We start from the raw sequence: 24,109 nt of genomic DNA, 5'->3' as shown, positions 1-24,109 counted from the left end.
TCTTAGGGGTGAATCTCCACTGGTGTCCATGTCAAGTCTCGGGGTCTGTGTCTGCCCACTTGCTGCCTTCTTTCTGACTCTTGGCTTTGCTCTGAATTTCATCTCTCTCCTTCCTCTTTGGATGACACCTTCACTTCTGGTTCCTTGGCTTCTAACTCTGGGGTCCTCCTGTAGGATTCCGGCAGGGCTCTTTTTTTTTTTTAACTTTTTCTTTTATATTGGAGAATAGTTGCTTAACAGTGCTGTGCTAGCCTCAGGTGTACAGCGAAGTGATTCAGCCACACGCCATGCATGCATCCATTCTTTCTCAAACTCCCTTTCCATCTAGGTTGCCACATAACACTGAGCAGAGTTTCCCGTGCTGCGGCTCTTTGGAATTTCAAGAAACACAGACACTCTCAGATTGATTCAGTCAATAAAGTTCTTCTTATAGCACACGGGGTTTCAGGGAAAAGAGAAAGCAGAAGGAACCCGCACACAGGCAGATGCACGAGGCTTTGGAGTGCTTTGTGCAGCTCCCACTCAGCACCTGCCTCCCAGTTGCCCTGGTGACTGGACATCCTAGGGCATTATCTATCACTCCTTTCACTTGAGGCTTCACCGTCCTCTTACATCGGTCACCCTCTGTTGCTAGCTCTGTTGCTCCCACCTCCACCAACTGATTTTCTCTTGAAATACATAACAAATCCTCCTCAATGGGGGCTCTTATTGGTTAAGTCAGACTCTACCTGAGGTGAGGGGCACTCAGTCTGCAGGCATCTCATGGGGTCACCTTATAGCTGGCCAGCCCACAGGTGGAAGCCTCCAGGACAGATTCATTTCCATGGGCCACTCAGTTTGGCCACGGGGATTGAGACCACAGTGGGCTGGGCAAGGAAGTTCAAGCCAGCGGAACGAGTCAGAAGGAGGCTGTGGGGCTCAGAGCACCTGGAACTCCTTTCCAAGTGCATTTAGAATCAGCCTCCAGCTTCCGTTCCTTCAGATTATTGCAGCGACTACACCAGTATCAGGGACTGCTTCCTGGGATGTGTCCTTGCAGGCAGGCTGGCGCGCCAGGTCACTCTTTCAGAGAGGACAGTGCCAACATTGGGAGGAATGGAATAGGCCACTTACAGAGTCCAGAGCAAGGATGCGTAAGACCAGTGCAAACCAGATGTGAAGTCTAGTCCGTGTGCAAAGTCCCTGTAGAAGAGCCTTCAGGAGGCTAGGGGGTCACAAAAGAGGCTACAAGTGAGTCACAAGCTCTTTATACCCAGAAGGACATGGTTGGAACATGAGGGGCGATGCCAAAGGCAGAATTCCAGGACCAACTCCAGAAGCAGAGGGCAGGGGGTACCATGAGTTGGTTTTGGTGCACACTGTGAATGCTGCTGAGCTTTCTCTGGTACCGGTGCTGGTCGTGCATCCAATAAGGGGCCAACTGGTCTAAGGCTCACCAGTCTGGCTCCATCAGAGGAGAATGATGAATTAGGAGGTTCCATTGGGCCAAAACATCAGGGCAATGGGATCAGTGACAAATGAGAAGGAAATTCAGTGGCTGTGAGTAGAGAGGAAACATCTGTTCAGTAGATGTGTCAGCAGGGCAGCAGTAAGTGGGCCCCTGGGAGGGGGTCCCTGACAGGCAGGTGTCCCACAGATGAGTGACCCCCAGTGCTGGGTGCTCTGTGTCCCACATCTCTCCTCCACGGACTCCTTCTCTCTGTGTGCCTCAGGCCTTTTTAAAACGATCTTCCCTAGAAAATGCAGTTTTGAAAATTGAGCCAAAATTCACATAACATCAAGTTGACCATTTCAAAGGGAAGGAGTTAGTGGCATGATAGTTGCACAATCTTGTGAATGACGTCTTGCTGGTTGGCCTGTCATTCACTTCCAGAATCTGGAGCTGCTCCTTATCTCTTGCCTGTTCCCCTTCTTAACTTTGTAAGTATCACTTTCCCCAAGGGACCTTCCTTGACACTGTGCCTGGCACCCTGGTGGGAGCAAGAACTGTCACTCATTTGGGGGGGTTTCGAGTACCTCATGTAGGTGCTCAGTAAGCCCTCAGGAGATGGCCGGATGGCAGAAAGGCAGTCTGTTCTCTCCATAAGTGGCAGAACTAGACAACTCCCTTGTACCGAGGTGTGGTCCCTCCCTGGAACTGCCTGCCTAGTTCCATTACTTGGGACATAGCCAGGTGCCTCCAGCTGGATAGGTCTGTTCTCCATGTAGCAGATGGTACACAGTGGACAAACCAGGGGGTGCTGGATCCCCTGTCCAGAAGTAGTGTCCACGAGCTGGTCTCTGAGAGGGAGGAGGGGAGAGGGCATCTCGGGGTACAACTGAGGGAAGGGTGATCCAGGCTTGAAGAAAAAGGAAAGTCAGGGATGAGAGGCAGGGATGGTCATGTGCACGTTTTTTGCCCATGTGAGTTTTTGCAAGGGGAATTCCCACCCCCTTATCCTAATTATGTTCCTGACAACCTGGCATTGGAAAGGCCAACCAAAGAAACAGAACCTCATCCTTCAACCAGGTGACACTATGAGCCTGGGGTCACCCAGAGATTCAGAGCCACACAAAGAGACTGGCTTGTGCAGGGAGCACAGAGATGCCTTAGAGTTACAACCATCCAGACTAGCAAGGTCCTCAGGCAGAGGCTTTAACCTGAGCTCCAAGGACCCGGGGTGGCTTCTGGAAGTTTGACAAGCCTGCTAGAACTGTGTACAATATCACCTGTGTGATCCCAGTTGGTTTAGGAATCACTCTCTCTGTTTACCTTCTCAAACTCTTAGCTAGGGCTTGAAATCCCCCGCAAGAAAAGACAGGTTCTTCACTTGTCTATCTTTTACCATAGCCTTGGCAAAGATAAGTAAGTGAAATAAAAGAAGGAAGGAAGGGAGGAAGGAAGGAAGGAAAGAAGGAAGGAAGGAAGGAAGAGAGAAAGTTAAAAAAGAGAGAAAAATATGTAGCCATATTTTATGCTAGGAAAATATGAAGTCTAAAACAAGATGGTCAGCATACAGTGGACCTTGAATGCCTAGATTACAAACAAATTTCAGCTTTGATTTAAGACTTCCCAATGTTTTTACTGTGAGCAAATCTCTTAAGCAGAAATGCAGAAAACAGGATCTGAAAAAATTCAAATATATATAGATACTCACCAAGAAATGTAAATAAATTGCTGGAACTGATGGTTTAAAATGATGCCTATTCTGTAGATGAGATTTTGAACGGCAGCCAGAATGACCTTTGTGAAGAACCTGTTTGAATGTGTCCGACCCACTTGAAGCACCCAAGTACCTTTGGACTCATTGCTCTTTGGGAAAGACTGGCATCTTCGAGGGGCCCGCAGAGCGTTTTCCTTCTCATACACATCCCGCCCTCCTCTCCCCCTTGTGACTCTCAGCTTTCATCCAACCTGTTGGCGATGTCTATTCCTCCCCAACTCAGACCGTCTACACCTCGGCCTGAACTCCCTTCTTTACACTCAGTAGACTCTCCTTGTCCCTCAGCTCCCAGTTTAGATCTTTCTTCTCCAGGATGCCTTCCACAGCCCCTCTTCACCAGGACCAGGTCACAGTGGTATCATTCTGGGAACTCACCGGATTGTTCCTTCAAGGTACCTATGAGTAGAGTAGGACCCTGCATGGTTTGGGGTTTAGAGATACAGGATGCAAAAAAGCTTGGGGCGATTCCGGAATACAAAACAGATCGATCAGCCTGGGTCAGCCCCACCGGCCTGTTCTTCAGATCGTCCCTATAAGACTCTTGACCCTTTTGTCTCCTTTACTTCCCACTCCACCGCAGGATGGACCATCAGCCACCTCCAAGATGAGGCAGCTTTGGGAGGTCAGTTTCCTTAGCACGACCAATCCATGCAGTGACAAAGACCTCAATTCGCAGTGACAAAGAGGGTGATGGGGGGAGGGGGCACATGTATCGACAACCAAGAGCATTGCTACATTTACCTTTTCACTTTTTATTTGTACAAAAATGGTAAAATGTTTTTACAGGCTCAGCCAATGGTGCTACGGAAACTGAATTAGAGCAACCTTAATTAATATGTCAGAATATAAGAAATGATGAAAATATGTATAATTAAATTCTTGCACTAAAACAGGATTCGAAAATGCGACGGAAATAGCAGCATGGCATTTTTCTTTTTCTCTTTCTCCCCCTCCTTCCCCGACCCCCTCCCTCCTCCTTTCCTCCAGAAAAAAAAATAATAATAATAATAAAAAAGACTTGTTGAGGCTGTGGCTGCTGCCACCTGTGTTGACCTCGAAGATGATTGGGTTGCTGGTGGGGACAGCCCGGTCACCCCCCAAATTAGACACAAATTGTGGAGATTAAACATTCTCCCCCAACGAAGTGAGAGAGTGGCATGGACATATATACACTACCAAATGTAAGATAGCTAGTGGGAAGCAGCCGCATAGCACAGGGAGATCAGCTGGGTGATTTGTTATGACCTAGAGGGGTGGGATAGGGAGGGAGGGAGGGAGATGTAAGAGGGAAGGGATATGGGGATATATGTATATGTATAACTGATTCACTTTGTTACACAGCAGAAACTAACACACCATTGTAAAGCAATTATACTCCAATAAAGATGTCAACAAAAAACTCTTCCCCAATCAGGTGCTGCCTGCCTTATTTTCATAGGAAGCTGCCTATGAAAATAGGAAGTGTGCATGACAGCTGTACGGGGTGGTTCTCACACAGCAGTAAGGCTGCTAGACACAGGGGCTTGGAAAAGCCAACATTGGGAATAAACGCACAATTCTACTCGGGGACAATACTGAGAGTTGTTCTTTTCCTTATTTACTTTGGCTCCCAGCGTGGCACAGAGGTGTCCCCAGGCACGACCCTGCAGGTTGACGAGGCCATGAACCCGGATTTGACCAAAACGCATGGGGCCCCATTCATCCAACCCAAAGTGTGGCTGCATCCCTCGGGCCCCGATCTCCCTGCATCAGAAAGTCCTGAGGACAGAACTGCCTGTTTGTCCTCAAGAGGGAGAAACTTGGGGCTTCCGCAGACCAACAAGGGACTCAGGCACTGAGGCACAGGCATCTTGGCCTTTGGAGAAAGAAAGGGAAAAATCCAGTTCTGGTCCCTGGAGATGGCGCGTAAAGAGGCCGATTATTTTGGTTTATCTGAGGAGGGAGTTGGGCCATTTGGGAGATTTCTTTCTGGGGTTTTCTGCCTGCTTTACCCCCATGCATGGCAATCCTCCCACACTGCCCTCCAGGGATGCAAAAGGGAGGTCTTTCTCAAAGAGGTGGTGCTTCTTATTGGGAACAAGATGTCCCATTTTTGGGGAAATGAGGTAGGTTATTCATAAGCACCAGGTGAACAAGACCACTGTCTTTGTGAGACAAGATCTACTCAGTAAATGTGGAACTAGGATGTTCTGGGGCATCTGGTCCATTGCAGGATTTGGAGATGGATCAAGAGTCAAACCTTAGTTTTGTCACCCACTCTGTGTGACCCTAGGCAAGTTACTCACCTTAGGACTCAATTCTCTTACCTGTAAATTGAGTATGATATTACTTGCTTCCAAGCGTTGTAGTGGAAATTAAATAAAATAATGGATGTAAAGACCTGTGGTAGATATGGAGATGGACTGCCCAGATGGTCCTGCCAGGAAGGGGTCAGCAAGCAGCTCCCAGCTCTCAGACCCTCAAGCCTTTCCAGAGACAGTCCACAGCTGGTGACTGAGGTTGGTGGTGATGGGGAGGTACCTGGGCCTGGCCGTCTGCCAGATGGGGGCACCCTGGCCCCTGAGGAGCAGGGTTCCTGCAAGAATGGGGCTGGCCATGGCTTTGCTGGGCCCCCATCATGGTACAACTCCTCTACCTGCTCTCCTGTTTCCTCTCCCTTCCTTCCGAGGTATTGATCCTTCTATAAACATCTTGCTTTCAAACTCTATGTCAGCATCTGCTTCTTAAAAACTCAACCTGGACAAGATCTTCACACTACTAGTAGCTCGGAGTGAGGGTACCAAATGAGGGCTTAAAAATTGCCCTAACAGGTCTCCTGGAGAAGCCACACAGGAGGGGGTTAAATCTAAGAAAACTGATGCCTTATCAGTGGTCCTTTGCTGTCCCCTCCCTCAAGCAACACCAGATCCCTGAGGAAGGGCCCTGGACTGCTGGGAACCTATATGGGTGCCGGGGGGAGAATGAAAGAAAGAGAGAAAGAGAGTTGGAGAGACATTGCCTGTTCAGCAGTCCTGGATTCAGGAAGGAGAGAATTCTAGTCCCTGGGGCAGCGTTCTCAGTGGGGTGAAGACTTTCTCTCTTCACGGTCCAGCGCCAACTACCCTGGTGGTCAACTCACTGAGGAATATTCTGATTATTAATCTGGATTCCTGAGTCCTTTGCTAGTAGGAAGAAAGGGAAAATAAACCTACTCTGAGTGCTGGGAGTAAATATTCTTAATTCTGACTCAATACACTGGCATGGCTCCGATGCCAGCTCCACCATTTGCGAATGGAGTCATCAGATCTGTGCGCTTAATATTTCTGAGCCTCAGTTTCCAGACTTCTCTTAAGGAACAAATGAGTGAAACAAACATGGAAAATGCCCAGCACGTTCTAGGTACCGAGTGGAAGGACAGGACATGGCCATTCCCCTTCGTCCTGCGAAGAGCCTGGCCTGGGTGAGGAGACCTCTAAGTTGCCTAAAGGGGCTGCCGATTTTCTTCTGCCTTCTGTGCAGCTTTGGACCATCCCGTTGGCCTCTCTGAATTTGAGACATCTCATGTCTAAAGTTTGTGTCAGATGGTCTATGAGTCCTAGTTACTTCTTCCATCTCTGAGCTTCATTACCAAGTGCCAGGGCCATTCATTCACTGAGGACTTGGTACTTCCAGTTCCCTGCATTCTCCACGACACCAGCACAGAGTAGGCAATCAAAAAATACTTGAGTGCATTCAACAATGTGTGGGACATATCTTTCCAGCACTGGAAGAACTTTATTTTTCTCTGAGTACCTGTGGGCTTTTTGAGTGAGAAAGACAAATGAATGGATATGTTTGTTTAAAGTGGCACGCCCCATTTCTTTCAATTCAACACAAATCAACTCAGCCAACACAGCTTGAGTGCATCTCATGCTATGTTCTGGAAATTGTGTGTTCTCCAACCTTGCTTGAAGTGTTCTCAGGATCCCCAACCTTGTCATGTCAAGAGTGCTTTCTGCAGAAACCTGTGCTCCCCCCACCCCAGGACTTTCTGTGTTGATTGGCCCTATCACTACTCAGAGCCACTGCCTCAACCTCTTTCTTCTCTGGCCATTCAGTCCTCACCACTTTCCCATAAGCTTTTACCTGTTTCCCCACTGCTCATATGCAAAGCAGGCGCTGTCTTCTGTTCATTTACCAAGGCAGTGCTAATGAAAGATGAACCACTAATGGCTAACCACTTTTATAGAAATACTAGGGAGGTACCAAGAGGATTTCAACCCAGGGAAGGACCACTCAAAGTTTGATATCACACAGTATATCAGACACCACATCATAGAGTAAATTGACCATTCCCAGCGTGGATAGTTGCCTCTGGGATGCTTCTCCTTAGCCCCTGTCCCCTCCACGGGGCTGGTGCCCATCCCATGCTCCTATCAGGGACCTCATCCTCTCTCAATGGTCTCACCCGTCATGGTCCAGGGAGGTCCTGGAAACTATCCCTAATCAGTTCTACACTCTCAGAGGAAAGCATCGATTTACTTCATACTATGGACAAAGAATGTCTCCTGCCATGTCAGTAAACAAAGGATGTTGCGGCCATCAAGCAAGCAGCCACTACATCTTACCCGACTATGCATCCTGAGGGGATTTAGGATGATAAAAAACAGCACACTGGCCCTAGATAGTTAAGGTACACATCAAAGGAATGATTTCAATGAGCCCGGACTCTTGCATCTTCCCATATAGAGAAAAGTGCTAAATTGATTAACCTGAGATGTCTATAATTTCTTTAATTAGCAGTAATCTTTTAATGTTCCAATTACCTGGTTTTTGTTGCAAAACCCCCTATATATACTCCTCCCCCCTAATCTCTTCAGAACAATCCCTTAGAGCCATCTGAGGGCTGACTCCCAGGCTTAAGTCCTCAGAAAGTTCACCAAATAAAACATAATTCTCAACTTTTAGGTTGTGCTTTTTTTTTTTTCATTTGACAATACTTATATGCTTATATGTGGTAGAAAAGAAGGATAGGAGGATAGAAGGAAGGAAGGAAGGGAGGAAGGGGGGAAGTCAATCATTTTATTATACAGAGAATTTTCTCCTTATTGTCTCAAATCAATCCTTTAAAACTAGGCTTTCAGCCATCATAACCAACAAGCTTATTACAGTAATTTCTCAAACATAAAAGCAGTCCTTTTCTGAAGATTGATTTTGCCTACTCCCACCCATCCCCACCCCACAATTGGGATAGAGACAGGTCTAAAGATATCTTTCAAAATAGCCTTTTATTTGCCCTCACAACCCAAACACATGCACACAGATATGGATATAAGCACACTGAGAACTCGCAATATATTCCAAGCTTTTCTAAGAGCTCTCCATGTAACGATTGAAACACACAACAGCACAAGGAAGATTCTATTACCCCAATGTGACAGATGACAAGACTCACCTAAGAGACTTAAGTGATTTACCCAAGCTGGTAAGTGGCTATCTGGGACCTGAGTCCAGGTAAACTGGCTCTAGGGTCTCTGTCTGAGAACCAGTCCTCATGTGACATGCATGCAAAAAGATACAGTCCTGTCATTTGCTCTTGGACCTCCCCAGTGCTAAAGAAAAAGTCCTTTCTGAGCTTACATCACACAGGCCCTGCTGACACAACTGACAATTGATGGAAGTAAAACCACAAACTCAGACTGGGACTTGAACCCACTGTCTTTTAATTGAGATCACACACCTGGTCTCAGGACTTAATGAAGCTCATGTTCTTTATAACTCATCGCAGAAAGAATTCAGTGAGAGACAAAGTGATAGGTAAGAAATGCATTTATTTAGAGAGATTTACATTCCATAGACAGAATGCCCCGAAATTTGGGGTGGTTAGATTTTATGGGTTGAATAATTTCATAGGCTAATGAGTGGGAAGATTATTCCAACTATTTTGGAGAAGGGGCAGAGATTTCCAGGAATTGGGCCACCACCCACTTTTTGGCCTTTTATGGTCAGCCTCAGAATTGTCATAGCACCTCTGGGTGTGTCATTTAGCTAATGTATTACAATGAGCATACAATGGCTCAACGTCTACTGGAACTCGAATCTTCCATCATCTTGGACCTAGTTGGTTCTAACCAGTTTATGTCCTATCCTCAAAGGCTATGTCATTCTTTTAGAGGTTGTGTCCTGCCCCCTTCCCTCCTGTTTTAGAAGCAGACCAGGAAGTACTTTTGCTCATGACTTTGAAGAGTTGCCCAGGATTTGTCAGGAAGGCACCCTCCATCTCTCTTCCCCTGATTCCCACCCATGACAGAGCTGGGAGAATCACTGCCCAGTTGTTTCTGCAGGATGCTCTGGAACTCATTCCTGTCCTAGGTCAGCCCATCCAAGAGTCACGTCTCTGCACAAATTTGCTTTGAATGGGTTTGACCGTCACTCCTCTGTATTGACACTGCCGCCAAGCACCAGCCCTCTCTCAGGGGCCATGTGATAAACCACACCCTAAAAACGAGGCTCTAGTCACTACAGGCAGATTTTGGGGGACATTGTTGAAGAGCCTCAGAAACACTTTCTAGATCCTCTTTTCGGAAAGAACAAGACTTCTCTGGAGGAAATGATTTGTTTTGTTTTATGGATGCAGAGACTCATGTAAATAATCCTGTTTCTCCAATTTTGGGTAAACCCAAGAACATGTGTGACTTCCAAGAAAGACTCAGGGCCTCATTTTTGGCTCTCAATTCATCCCAGAGGAAGATCTTTCTCCCTCAATATTTCCCAATTTTCCCAGATTCTTTACTTATATCTATTTGGCTGTTTCAGGTATATTTTTGCCAGCTTTCTCAAGTGCTTTGGGGGTGAGGTAGGATACATATAAATAATAAAATTAAATTGCAGATAATTGTTGATGGCTTTTGAAGTTTCCAGGATGAGATTTGATGGTTCAGCTGTGTTGGGCTGGCCTGCTCTTGTCCAAGGCCAAGAAGCAAGGTTTTTTTTTGTTTTGTTTTGTTTTGTTTTGCTGTGAGCAGGAAAGGAGGTAGGTGAATTTGTAATGGACTAAAGAACACATCCTATTAAGCTTCCCTCCAAGTGGCTGGAAGACTCCCCTAGTTTTCAAAGTAGCCAAAGGGTTGCCCCAGAAGGCTGGTTGATCAAACCTTGTTAATAGGCTTGGGAAGTGCTGGGCCCCAGGCTGTCCTCAGGCAGGGAAGTGGCCTGTCTGGGCTCAGAGGTGCGAATCTGGCCGAGCTGCTGGTGGACAGGTGTTCATGCCTCAGCCCTGTACCCTGGCTCCCAGGGGAGCTGCTGAGGGAAAAGGGATCAGATGTTCTCATGGGTGTCCCCTTGGACCCATGAAACCTGAGCTTTGTGGTGAGGGAGTAGGGCTCAGGCTTCATCAGCAGCTACCCTTCCAGCTGGGTCCTGAGTAATGCCCACGGTGTGTGTGTGTTGGGGAAGGGGAGGGGGTTACAGGCAAAAGCAAACTGCACAGCAATGGTGGATTATTTTATTGTATTTGTTTATCATCTGTATCCCCTGCCAGACAGTATAACATAGGGTCCATATGCTCTATGAGGGGATAACATTTGTTTGTCCAGTTCACCAGTATTTCCCAAGTGCCTAGAATAGTACTTGGCTTGTAATAGATGCTCAATAAATATTTGTGAAAGGAAGGAAGAATGGAAAGAGGGAGGAAGGGAGGGAAGGAAGGAAGGAAAGAAGGAAAAGAAGGGGGGATTTTGAAGTTCCCAGTATGCAGCTGGTCTGAATTCACCTGAGTGAATATAGGAATGTATACAAATAACAACAGTATACATTAGGATGTAAAATATGCCTCATAGAGGTGCAAAGAATATTCTAGATGAGCTAAAGGAGATAGAGCTGGGATTAAGTCCAAACAGAGCCAGAGAAGATTTCTCAGATATGGTGACTTTTTTATTGTGCCTTGAAAGATGGAAGATGATCATTTATGTTTTTCTTGAAATATTTTCCTAATTATAAGCAAAATACTTTCTCATTAGAGAAAAGTTGGAAAATGCAGACAAGTATAAAAATATTAAGATCTCTCATAAATGCATCACCTAGTTGAAACCACTATCAGCATTATAGTGTATGCTTTAGTCCAGTCTTGTTTTTCTTCTGTATTTTTTTCATAACTGAAGCCATCATCTATGTATTGTGTATATTTTAATTAACCCCATATAATATGAATTTTCAATATTTAAAACTCTTGGAAAATATTTTTAATAATTATATCTAGACCATCACAAGGATATTTCATAATTTACCAGACCATTTAAAAATCACTTTCTATTTATATCAGCAAAATTGTTATTATTATGGATAATGAGTTGGGAGATATCTTTCTAAAGAATTATTCACATTTGGACTATTTCCTTAAAATGACAAATGAAAATGGAATTAGTCAATGGAATATACACTTTTAGGCTTGGATATAAATGAAGGCAAGGAAGGGCAGGAAGAACTTCATACACTTGGAAACGATCTCCAGAGCCACACTCCTCTCTGAATCTTGAGTTGAAAGGTGAAATGTGGTACTGGCCGCAGTGGCAATGATTATGGAGAGGGGGGTGATGGTTTGAAAATGATGATGGTGGTTGTCATAGTGAGGATGGGGTAATGGTGGAGGTGATGGAGGGGAGTAGGGAAACAGTGATGGTAGATGAGGTAGTGATGGTGGTGAATGTGACGACTTGACAGAGGTGGTGAAAATGGTAGTGATGATTTTGGCATTGCTGGAGGCTGATGGTGGTGATGTACATTTTCTCATTGGAAATGTGACAGTAAACAGGGCTAGGGGAGAGCTTTCTCTCTTTGACTTCTCACCCACCTGCCAAATTCAGTTGAGTTAAGAATATTCTGTCAGTAATAGCCAGTGTCGAAATGGAAGGAGCCCCCTGTTTGTCTGGGATTACAAAAATAATTAGGAAAAACAAGGTTTCTGGACAATGCCACAAATGGTAGTCTGTGTGTAGACCCATACTCTACCTTAATACGTGGGGTTGGCCTCAGTCTTGCTTGTGACAATGTGCTTGTAAAATCACATGTTTTATGCAGAAAATATTTTGATTAACTTATAATTCTGGTGAGTTCAACAATTATATATTAATCATCTTTTGTAGTCCACACACACACACACACACACCTAATCTCCAAGGACACATAATCTCCAAATATATTCCATATATTTCTCTATATCAGGGATCAGCAAACTATGGCCCGTGAACCAAATCCAACCCACTGCCTATTATTTGTGTGGCCCACAAGCAAAGAATGATTTTTATATCTTTTAAGGGATAATTTTTAAAAAAATATCAAAAGAACACTAATATTTTGTGACACATGAAAATGATATGAAATTGAAATGTTAGTGTCCATAAATAAAGTTTTTTGGAACACAGCCACGTTCATTCAAGGAAGCATTGTCTCTGGGTGCTTTTACGCTACAGTGAGAGAGTCGAGTATTTGTGACAGAGACCATATGGCCTGAAAAGCCTGAAATATTTACTACCTGGCCCTTTACATAGAAAGTTTGTCAACCTCTGCACTAGAACATGCCCAGGTAAACAGGATGACTCTGGGGACCCAGGCATGGATTTATGTTGTCAAACAGCAGGAGCCTGGGCCCTGGAGTTTGCTATGACACATACTGCTTATGCCACTTCAACCTCTGACCTGGGGAAATAGTATTTGCATCATAAATGGGACCAGCAGCATTTAAAAATTATTATTACTGAAACAGAGCAGGACCCTATTGTTCTTCACCCCATGGCCTCAGCCTGCCTTTTATCTTTGGAAAAACTTTAGCCAAAGAATAAGTTTAATCAGAGAAATGAGGAAATTCAGAAGCAAAGGAAAACAGTCAAACAAGACCAAATAATAGTAGTTTAGTCATTAAACAAAGTCAAGGACATTTAGTTCCTCCTCAAGGGCTGTAAATAATATTCTGAGCCATATCCTTTGAGCTGTCTTGTAGATACTGAAGCCCCCACCAGGTGGAAGAAGTTAACTACATGATGACCAGACTGTAGCCATGACATTAGCTGCTAAAATTCTGAGAACTGGCCTCAAAGAAATGGGAACCAACTGACCCTGGAACTGAAGATTAACTGTACTGAAAACAATCAAAATGACGCTGATCAGACCACCACATGACCAATTTCATGATGAATGTCGGAGCTGACAGGGCTGTTTCTGCATGTAGCCCCCTCCCTCTGCCTATACACCCCTGAAACTCTCCTTTAGAAGCGCTTGCCCACTGATTGGCAGTGGGGGACTTGGCCTTTTGACATGAGTCTGCCCTCCCCTCCTCCCCCACCTCTCCCACCTCTCTCCTGTCCCATTGCCGGTCTCCGGAATAAAGCAAACTCTCCTTTCCACCAATCTTGCCTCTCAAGTATTGGCTTTAGAGCAGTAAGCAGCCAAACCCGGCTTTTGGTAGTGTTACTGTGAAAATGTAGGACACAAGGTCCTATCTAATCGAGTTGAATTGAAACTTTTGCCTTGAGCTTCCTGGTAGCTTGATCAAAAAAGGACAAGATGGAGGGAAGGACTGGGGGTTTGAGATTAGCAGATGGAAACTATTATATATAGTATGGATAAACCACAAGGTCCTACTGTATAGCACGGGGAACTATATTCAGTATCCTGTGATAAACCAGAATGGAAAAGAATATAAAAAAAAGAATGTCTCTATGTGTATAACTGAGTCACTTTGCTGTACAGCAGAGATTGCCACAGCATTGTAAATCAGCTACACTTCAATAAAATTTTTTTTTTTAAAAAAGGACAAGATATTTATGATTCTCATGGTCCAAAAATAATAAAGTTTATATGCGAAACAGACTATTGCCTGGCCTAAACATCCTAAAGGGAACAATTCTCCCACGAGATTTTGTGAAGGGGCCTGTACAGGGCCCTCAACAATACCTCATGCCTTTTGCAGCAGTGCCTGTGCTCAGGAAAAGCTGAGGTCAAAAGTCAAAGGCCATTTGATAAAAGCAATTCTGAGTTGGGCAAAAATGGTGAGGACCAAGTACCCACGGCTCAAAGGATAAACCCCTCAAAAGATAGTCTATGAGTCTTCTGAAAACGCCTTTATTACTATCAACTTTCTTTGATGCTTTTTTTTTTTACAAAAAGAGTTTTCCCTCCTCTTTTACATCATCAAGCCCAAGAAGCTTCATTGTTTTCCTGTGGGACTGAAGGGTGGGCTGCAAAGAGGAGAAACCCAACATGCCCATCCTTGAGCATTTAACCCAACACACAGGCTGATCCTCACTAAAGCAAATAAATCATAATGTCTTTTCAATTAGTTTGCACTCCTACTAGCTGCTGTCCTGAATAATTAGGAAAACAATTCACATTCTGCCAGGAGCTGATCTGAAGTGTTATCCCTGGCATAATTATCTGTCTGCAGTTCAGTTTCCTTGCTCCTCGCAGGTCAGCCCGGCTTCAGGAGGACACCCAGAGAGCATTAATGAGCTCTCATTGAAGATGTTAAAAAGCTTGTATTGATCTGTTTGCCCAAGAAGGAGATATTTAAGCCTCTCTGCTGAGGGCAAGAGAGACAGCGAACCCTATCACAGAGCCTTTTAGCAGGCTTCAGGGCTCCTGTCTTCCCCATCCTCCTCCCAGCAAGACTCCATCCGGAGGTCAGATGTTCAAACTCACCATGATGTTTTATTCTCTGCTCTCCATGCCCCTCTCCCAGTGTCTGTGGGGGGTGTGTGTGTGTGTGAGAGAGAGAGAGAAAGAGAGAGATGAAGAAAGAAGGAAGGTAGCTCATTGAATGAGTACAAATCCATAAGCCTATAATAATATAAATGAATGAACAAATGAATGAGTACATTGGCAAGAAAAGAAAGCTCTTTCTTACCACAGGGTACCAGCTAATAAACGCAGAAGGAAATAAGGAATTAGCCAATCACCATTCAGCAAGTATCATAGTAAAACCAATCTAGGCACCAAAGTATGATGAGAAGCAGGATAGCTAACTTCCATGTATCTTATCAGAGGATCCTTCTCAATTAGAAGGAACAAAGAGCGCCTTTACAGTGCAGAAACTTGGCGGATGCACCTCAACCAAGTGGTCAAAGGTAACATCAACAGTAATGGGACTGATGGCCATCACTTACCTCCCAATATGATGCGTCCAGGAGGACATGGCATTGCTTCTGTGGCATCCCTGCCCAAAATGCATTACTTGAATCTAATCACTAGGACACAGCAGACAAACTCAAATTAAAGGACATTCTGCACAATATCTGGCCCGTGCTCCTCACCAATGGCAAGTTCATGAAAGGTAAAGGAAGACTGTGAGATGGTTCAGATAAGGAAGACCAAAGAGGCAGGACAACAAAATCAAGTGTGGATCCTGGATTTGATCCTGGACCAGAAAATTAATTTTGCTATAAAGAACAGTGTTGAGATAATTGGCAAAATTTGAATAAGATCTGTGGATTAATCATAGTGCTATGTTGGTGTTAGTTTCGTGATTTTGATCACTGTACTATGGTGATATGAGAGAGTTTCTTTATTTTTAGCAAACACACACTGAAGTATTTATGGGTAAGGGAGATCATGTCTGCAATTCACTCTCAAATGACTCAGGGAAACAAATAATAATGAGTGTGTGTGTATATACAAATCTATGCCAACAGATCTATCTTCTATCTATCTATCTATCTATCTATCTATCTATCTATCTATCTATCTATCATCTATCTATCTATCATCTATCTGTCCATCTATCCACCTATCCATCAATCTCTAGAGATTGTGGTAAATATTAACTTAGGGAATCTGAGTAAAGAGCATACAGAAATTCTTTTCTTTCAACTTTATTTCAAATCCAAATGTATTTTTTAATATTAAAAAATGGAAATGTTAAAAGGAAGAAGGGAAAGAGGAAGGAAGAAAGGACAGAGGAAGAAAGGAAGGAGTAAAGAAGGGAGTAAGGGGGCTTCCCTGGTCGCGCAGTAGTTGAGAATCTGCCTGCCAATGCAGGGGACACGGGTTCGAGCCCTGGTCTGGGAAGATCCCACATGCTGTGGAGCAACTAGGCCCGTGAGCCACAACTGCTGAGCCTGCGCGTCTGGAGCCTGTGCTCCGCAACAAGAGAGGCAGCGATAGTGAGAGGCCCGCGCACCGTGATGAAGAGTGGCCCCCGCTTGCCACAACTAGAGAAAGCCCTCGCACAGAAACGAAGACCCAACACAGCCCAAAATTTAAAAAAAAAAAAAAAAAAAAAAATTAATTAATTAATTAAAAAAAAAAAAGAAGGGAGTAACAACCTAGTTTCCTCTCCAGCAATTACCCATAAAGGGCACTGGGCTTAGTGAGAAGCACTTCAGCAGGAACCAGACCAGTAAGGCCCCCGTGGCCTGAGCCACACTGTACCTGGGAATAGCTTTGAGCTGGGAGTTAGGAGACTAGGAATCTGGGCCCAACCCTGCTATCGAGAAACAGGGTGGCCAAGAGTGAGCCCCTAACCTTCTCTGGGTTTAGGGTTGCCATGTCCTATCTACAGTAGGGCTGGACTGTAGCAGTGAAATCTCCATGGAGTCACAGGCTTTCTTTTGCATCAGAATAACTCAAGGGGCAGGCTAGACCCTTCCTGCGCCAGCTCACCATGCTAGCTGAAAGAAAAAGAGGAAGGCAGCACTGGGGTGGGGAGGGCGTTACAAACCCAAAGGCAGAACACCTGGACTTTGCATCCTGACTCCAGCAGGTACCAGTTGTACAATTTTGGAAAACTGTCACCTCTCCAAGCCTCGGTGTCTGCATCTCTGGAAGGGAGGTACCAATGCTGGGCTGCACACATACACTGCGTGGTCATTCGCTGAACGACACCTGAACTGGAAGACCCTGAGCAGGCGGATGGGAGAGGGGGCCCCAGGGAGATAAGACACATGAAAACAGGTTAGAGTTGGTGCAGGTTTTGGAGTCAGACAGGTATGCGTTTGGATCCCTAGACCTGTTATTTGTTAGTTACTTCACTCACTGAGCCTCGGTTTCCTTACCTGGTAAGTGGAAACACTACGATCTGTCTAGATAGTTGGGGGTTTCAAGAGAGTGACAGATGCAAAAGCTCTGGAATAAGCAAGCACTTGGGCAAGGTTGGCTTCCTCATCTCCCACTCCCACCCCACTCTCCTCCTACCCCCTCAAAACAAGAGGTCATCACATTACTGTATTGGTGGGTCGATGTTGGAACAATACCATCTTTGTCCCCCTGGTCTTACCTAAGCATCGGATCAGATTCTATTGAAGTGACAACCCGCCCCCTTCCATCTGCCAGCTGAGAATATTTCATGTTAAACTGCCAATTTTTCTCTCTCAGGATAAAGGCAGCCTCCCCTCCCCAATCTGCATGCTCAGGGTAGATTCTGAGAGGCACCCAGCTAATGGGTGAAGGGTGTAGGAACAGGTGAGCCCGGAGGCTCTGAGAACACACCTTTTGTCTCCTGAGAGGTCAACCAGCCGCGGCCCTAATTAAGAGCTTATATCAGAGATCCATCTGCCCAACTTCACGACGGCTCTTCATCGGAAAAATATATTCCTTTGTCTCTCCCTGCCTGAGTACACAGACCTGTCAAAAGGTCACTGTTCAGGAGCGTGAGACCTGGGGAACCTCCGGAGGGGTGGGAGGGATGTGGTCAGCTTCACTGGTGGGAATGGGCAGATTCACTGGTAGGGCCAAGGGCTAACAAATTAACAATAATAATAATAATAAATACAGAAAAACCTACCACCAAGAGCATGCACGTTTGGACTAAACAATAGTTTGGAACCTTCTGAGGGGCAGTTCCTATCAAATAATGATGCGTTATTGATATGGAAATTTTTATATTAACAAATGTGTGCTGGAAATGCTGTGATTTATTTTTTTTTTCCCTTGGAGGGAAAAAAGTAGCTTGCGTGTGGCATCAATAATGATATGCTAATGACCTGCTTCCAAATTTAGATTTAAAAAAATTTTAATTGGCAAATCTCAGATGGCGCTGAGAAGATGGCATTCTTGGTGGTGACCCAGTTTTAAGGTCCAAATGTAAGGTTTAGTACATTTAAATTCTGGGCCCCAATATAGGATCTTTATTACTAGGATATGGACTTGTTTAGGGGGTGGTGGATTAATTATGCTGTTGGATCTGGGTATATCTCAGATTTACAGCATCCTAGTTAGATAACATCCAGCAAATGTTAACTGGGACCTCCACTTCCCCTTTTCAGCACACGCACACATGCACACACAGAAAGCATAAAAGATTCCAGGTAAACAGCCAAAAATATTTTTTAAATGAAAGGTCAGCTTCCCTTATAAAAAAAAAGGTGAATTGCTTTTGTTATAATTTCTAAAATAACTTCTGAACCCGTATTTGTTTTCTTTATAACCTAGAATAAAAGGTATTTTCTCATACGAGAGAGGGGATGTTATTGGTCCAATAAATTACCAGCAAGGCAAAAATATCCCAAGAAGACTAAATTGGGATTTAAAAATAACAAAAAAAAAAATAAAAAAATTTGGATAATAATGAATAACCCCACAGTCTTCCTCAGATTCATTCCTGTTTCCTTTTTGACCTTTCTCATCCCTTCTCTTGCTCATTCTTTCTTTTATTCTCTCTCCCTGCATTCTTTCCACTTCTATTACATTCTCCCATAATCAATCTCTCATTCTCTCCATATTTTCTTTCTCCCTCCCTCTCCCTCTCCCTCCCCATCTCCTTCCCCCTCTCCCATTATTTCTTTGCACTTTCCACCAAAGCATCAGTATAGTGATACCCTGGGTAACCAGAACACAGCAGAGACCAGGTGCTGATTAATCCATACAAACCATTCATCAAAGGGAAAGCTCTTCTTTGGTTCTAGATGGTATTTTGACCACGCCAAGGGTCAGAGTTTTTTTTTTACTGGGAAGAAGAGTCCAGTGAAGAAGCCTAGACTTTCTGATGTGTCTCTTGGGGATACTGGCTTTGGACTCCTATCCCAGGGTGCAGACCCATGTGTCAGGGAGTAGAGTCCAAAGGCAGCTTCAGGGAGCCTCCTCTGGCCAAGGTTATTTTAATAGGGATGTTAGCTAACATTAGAAAAATTCTGGTGATTGTCTCATTCCCATAAAAGTTTGGAGTTGGGAAAAAAGGTCAGTGCTCAAAAGTTCCAGTACTTAGAATGACACTAAATGAGACAGTGGCAATGTGTCTAAGGCACCCTATAATAAACAACAGCTAATGTGCAAGTGCTTTACCACGTTAAGCATTTTAATCTAAACCCCGAGTAGCCTTCTGTTTTCTAGATTCTGGAGTAGATAATTGTCTAAAGGCAGCTTCCAAGCCAGTGTCCTTGCAGAAAATTAGTCTTGCTCAAAATGTCCACTGAGACACGTGGTTCACCCCTAAAAGTCCTTGATATTTGCTCCCGTCCAAAATTTCCATGGAGACATTTGGTCCATGCCAAAAAGGTCCTTTAAAATGTAGTCCTTCCTGTCTGAGACATTTGGTCCATTCCAAAATGTCCTTGAAATCTGGTCCTGTCCAAAACATCTATTGAGATATTTGGCCGATGCCAAAAATGTCCTTAAAATTTGGTCATGTCTGAGACATTTGGTCCACGCCAAAAAAGTCTTTGCAATTTGGTCCTGTCTGAAACATCCATTGAGACATTTGATTCATGATTCCTTAAATAAAACAAGCATTTAACTTCGTTTACGTTTTATTTACATTATTTTTATTGTAATTCATGAAAAGTTTTGAATTTCACATTTATTCTTGTCCTTCTTTGTCCTGAAGTTTGGCAGGGTTACTCTTAAATCAATGAACAATTGCTCTCAAGTATATATTGACCTGATTATTAGCTTTATAGTTGTTATATCTGTTAATATTAGTTATACAAAGTTGATTTTATTGGTATCCTTGTGAAGTTGGTGTCCGTATTTGAGTGTGATCACAAAGAACCTGAGTGATAACTTGTTCATTGTTTTGCTTTTTCTCTTTTAATACTTTAATAAATCACAAAATTAAAGGATGGTGTACATCAGCTGTTGTAATTTACTATGCCAACTTTCACTGTGGTGTCCGTCCCGTGATCGCCATTTAATACTGATGTATAAACATTTCAAGTTTCCGGTGGAATCCTGAATCTTTAGGTCTTTTTCTGCCCCTGACACGCATTCCATGGACATACGCTCTTTCAACATAATCTGTAAGGTCATCTACATTTTCTTCTGCATACTCTACAAGGTATTCAAAAGTTTCATTTATATCTTCCAAACACACGGATCAAAATCCAAACAACATGGATACACACCTATGAATGTTACTGTCTGTTGTCATATATTCGGTGTTAGACCCAAAGATAACAATGATTGTGAAAAGTGAAACAAGCCTCCTTTCACTTGTATATTTGGTAGGAGTAGTTGAATCACATTCATATGTGCAATCTGGAAATCCATTATGCACAATGAAGGGTTAGTGTCAAGATCTTTTTCCAGTGCAAATGCAAGTACTTTCTCATATGCATATACATATACATATATATATATATATATATATATATATGTATAGAGATACATACATACATATATATGTATATGTCTTCTTGCCTTTTCATTGTTAGGACATAAATCTGGCATAGTGTAATCCAGTACTACACCAGGCACAATAAAAACTGAGTGAACTATCAGTGCGTTCTTGTAGGTGTTATCACTGTGTCATGGAATGCTGTCACTTAAATATCGAATATTGTCATAAGTTGTGTAAATAAGAATTCTTTTATCACCTTGAGCACCAGAATCATGTATAAGGAATGGTTCTCCACATCTGATCACCTTATACTCCTCTGGAATTTCAATTCCATGCAATGAAGTTGGGTCTGGAGATCGATGTCTGTTTTGAATTCTATTTACTTGTCTCTTTAATGAGTTTCTCTCTGGGAGTATTAATGGGACCTCCTCATCCTGAATATCATAGATAGCTTTTGGAAGTCCCTGCAATGGTGTTGCATTCGGTTCTTCTGCATGACCTTCGCACCTGAGGTTTTCCTTCCTTCCCCTTCTAAACTAACATTGGGCTCATGTTTTCTGTTCCATCTGGAATGATTTTAATGTTTCCCAAATCCTGACTAGTTATACATCAGGCATTGCAGATTCCCTTTTCTTCACAGAACAAGTACCTTTTATTCTTGTTTCAGTTAAAGAAATGAAAATGGTAACAAAAATATTCTAAAGTAGCCTTGATTTTTCTTTGTGTGAGTATACTATTTCTGCCATATTACACTGAGTATTTTCAAATAAAATATCATATTGCCAAGGGACAGAAGAAGAACTTTTTTTTTGTAGCTATCTGACCAATTGTAAGGGAAACTTTACTAATGTCTTATGGATTTGACGTTCAGTTTGGTCGGGCTGGATCAGCCAGTAGGTAAGCACCAGACAAGGGCTTGGTGGTCCACAATGATTGGCAAGTATGTGTGGGAATCATGAGCCCTAAACCCTCTCCAAATAGCAGCAGATGCTTCTTGCAGTCTACCACAGTTGTGCCTCTACAGGGCGTTGATTCAAGGGAAACATCACTCATTAACCCTGGGCAATGGGGTAGTTGTAGTGGCTTAATTAGATGCTCGGCATCTCCCTCATAGTGGCTATTTAACCTGTCCACTGTGCGGTAGGAGATCCACACCTGTTCTCACTCCTCTGAATAATTAAGATGCTCTATAAGGTGTTTACATCAACATGTGCACCACGCATTTTACACAGCAGTTTGACCAAGCTCTTCCTTTCAAACTCCACCCTTATTGAATGACCCAGCCACATCCAACTAAATGACCAGTGATGTATTAATACACCAGGCATCATGAGATCCCATCCTCAACTCGTCACCTTCTGTGCATTTCTCTAACTGCAGGCATTTCCTCAGTTGGCATAGTTAATATAAATCCTGTTCTGCAAGCTCCAAACTCCAACCTGTCTATCTAACCCCATGTGCCATTATGACCTGGGCTACCAAGTCAAGAAGTGTTCCTATTAACAATAGAGCCACAACACAATACTTGGACTAATAAAATGTGCTAGTATTTTTATATATTAACTCTGTAAACCAAAAGTATAAATAAATGTTATGGGTCATATGAACCCAGGAATGTGTTCTATGTATAGAAATTTTTAATAAGACCAAATATGAAGGACCATGTGGCGTGGTCCATATATGCTCATGGGCAATTTTGATAGGACAGAATTTCAAGGACTTTTTGGTGTGAAACAAATGTCTCAATGGTCATTTTGGACAGAACCAAATGTCTGATAATTGGTGAGTGGTGCATTTGGGACACAGCACTTATTTGGCTAATTCCTCAGACAGAACTGGAAAGCTAAACTATACAATTTTATCTCATCTGAGCCTCAAAAATACCTTCCAGTTGTATGGATTGCTAGTCCCATTTTATAGAAGAAAAACTGAGGCTCAGAGAAGTGACAGTGACTTTCCCAAGGTGATATGGCTAAAGCTGGTGGAGGAAGGGCAAAAACACAGTCTGTGTATGCCCAAAACTATTCTTTCTCTATTATCTTCCAGCTGTCTGTCCTGAAGCATTGGGTCTGAACCTTGTCTCTCTCCAGCCCCAGCACTTCTGGGGCAGCTGACAAATTCTTCAGGTTTGTACCTTTCCTGGAAGCTTGCCATCATCCTTATGCGGCTAGCCACATCCCCTTCTCACCTCGTTTACTCCTATCTACCCTTCTAACCTCAGCTTAGAAAATTCCTCCTCCAGGAAGCCTGCCTTGACACTCAAAAGCCACATTTAGTGCCCTTGCTCTGCCTCCCACGATATCTGACATCTGGTATCTCTCCACCACCAAACGTGAGAATGTAACAACACTCTAGTTCCGTGTCATCTTTTGACCTGCCTGTCTTCCTCATTTGGAATGTGAGAAATGTGAAGTCAGGGATCTTGTTCTCTTAATACGTTTTGATCAACAAAAGTCAGACACTATTGTTCTAGACATGGAAGAACCAACTGGATTCAATCTCTGCTTCTACAGAGTTCACGTTCTCAGGGCTGAGAGGATAAATAGATTGAGATCCCACGTTATTGAATCTCCAGAAGCTTTTTGAATGGATGGATCAATAAATAAAATAACATGAATAAATTGATTAGCTTCTATAAAACAAAGTAATGTATTACCTCTGTATATAAACCACATGGGGACTCTTAGCCCTACTTACTGATGAGGAAACTCAGCCGGAGGTGAGAATGTGCAGGGAGGAAGCAGGCAGAGAAGCCAAGACCAGAAACTGAGCCCTGAGCCAGAGGCTCTGCATTGATACCTACCCCTCACCTCTCTTCCAAGCAGCCTCTCCAGTTTGGCTTCCGGAGCTCTGTCAGTGACCAAAGGGTCTTATTATTTACATTACAAGCTTGTGTCCTTGTTAAGTGCTTTCTGGTGATTTACTGGCGTGTTGATGAAGCAAACAAGGAAAATGACAAGGTACTTTTTTTCTTAATTCACTTTAATGTCTGGGTCTTGGTTTCCTGGTGGCTGCTCCAAGAATCCATTTGTCTGTCATCATGCACCAAACGTTGGAGAAATGATGTGCCCCCTGCCCAGGGTGCTGAGGATTGAGAGGAGAGGAGGGTGGGGCACTGGATATGTAGATCAGTGGTTCCTGGAGCAGGGAAGCCAGGGAAAGGAAGGAGGGAGGAGGTGACGGCATCAGCTGGCTAAGTGGCAACAACACAGGAGGAGTAGCTCCCCTGCCACTACGCAAGACAAGAAGTAATTGCAGAGAGAGGGCAAACAGCCTGAGCTGAGAGTCACGTAGGGTGTACGCTTCCCTTGCACACCGCTTAATATTCAGGGAGGCATCAGGTGCACAGTAAAGAACTCGACTTTCAGCATCCCAGACTCTAGTTCACATGTCACTGCTTCCTGACCCT

Source organism: Balaenoptera physalus, assembly GCF_965194825.1.
Source record: "Balaenoptera physalus genome assembly, chromosome: 2".
Lineage (NCBI taxonomy): Eukaryota > Metazoa > Chordata > Mammalia > Artiodactyla > Balaenopteridae > Balaenoptera > Balaenoptera physalus.
This window is presented reverse-complemented; position numbering follows the sequence as displayed.